Source organism: Echinops telfairi, unplaced genomic scaffold (assembly GCF_000313985.2).
Source record: "Echinops telfairi isolate 266 unplaced genomic scaffold, ASM31398v2 ScPeMD7_7475;HRSCAF=8513, whole genome shotgun sequence".
Classification (NCBI taxonomy): Eukaryota; Metazoa; Chordata; class Mammalia; order Afrosoricida; family Tenrecidae; genus Echinops; species Echinops telfairi.
This window is the reverse complement of record NW_022111379.1, coordinates 27,348,034-27,349,122: the sequence shown is the minus strand read 5'-3', so window position 1 is coordinate 27,349,122 and position 1,089 is coordinate 27,348,034. Positions and strand designations below refer to the sequence as shown.

Sequence of the window (1,089 nt, the reverse complement as noted above, 5' to 3'; positions counted from 1 at the left end):
CAGGCAAGAACAAGACCAGAAAAGAAAATTATAAACCATCAATGCCAATGAAAAATTCTCAACAAAATCCTAGTCAATAGAATCCAACAGCAATATACCAAAGAAAAAAAGCACCTACTTGTGGGATGCATACCAGGTACACAAGGATGGTTCAACATTAGGAAAACAATCAATGTAATTCATTAAATAAATAAAACAAAGGAAAGTAACTACTTGATCATATCAATTGATATAGAAAAGGCATTTGACAAAACTCAACATTAATTCCTGATAAAAGCACTCAACAAAATATAAATAGGAGGGAAACTCCCCAATATACTGAAGCTCTTACATATAAAGCCATTGGCCAATATTACTCTCAATGGAGAGAAACTGGAAGTATTCTCCTTGTGGATGGGAATGAGACAATATTGCCCTTTATCACCAGTTTTATTCAATATTGTGCAGGAAGTACTAGACCTGTCAGATAGCAAAGAAAAATTAAAGGTATTCAAATTGGAAAAGAAGTGAAGCATTCTCTATTTGTAAATTACATGATCCTATACATAGAAAATACCAAAAACCAGGCAAGGAAATTTTTGGACCTAATTCAAAGATTCAGGAACATGACTACGTATGATCAACATACAAACAAAAATCAGTTTAACACTTCAACTACATATTATACAATTCAACAGTTCAAGCATATCAAGAAGAGTTGTATAATCCTTACTACAATTTTAGAACATTGTAGTACTCAATGTTTTCATGTAATTTTTTTTTTCAATTTTGGCAAAAATATACACAACAAAACATCCTCTGATTCAACAACTTCCACATGTAAAATTTGGTGCCATGGATTATACTCTTCATGTTGTACAATCATTATTGATATCCCACTCCAAATCGTTCCACCACCACTAAAATAAACTCAGTGTTCCCTAAGCAAAAACTCTTCCTCCTTCACCCATGGTAACTATAAGTTTGGCTTCTTCTTTATCTCTTATTTTAGTACTTTTCTGATATAATATTCATATATTATATACTTCCATAGCTAAATTGCTTTTTAAAAGAGTTTTATATGCATAATCATAATCAATTCTTTTTTTT

At 31.0% G+C, this 1,089-nt stretch overlaps 1 protein-coding gene across 2 annotated transcripts in view; it reads right to left on the bottom strand.

Moving 5' to 3' along the window:
* Positions 1-1,089, bottom strand: part of APBA2 (amyloid beta precursor protein binding family A member 2) — a 182,588-nt gene that overhangs the window by 115,843 nt on the left and 65,656 nt on the right. The window lies entirely within an intron of this gene.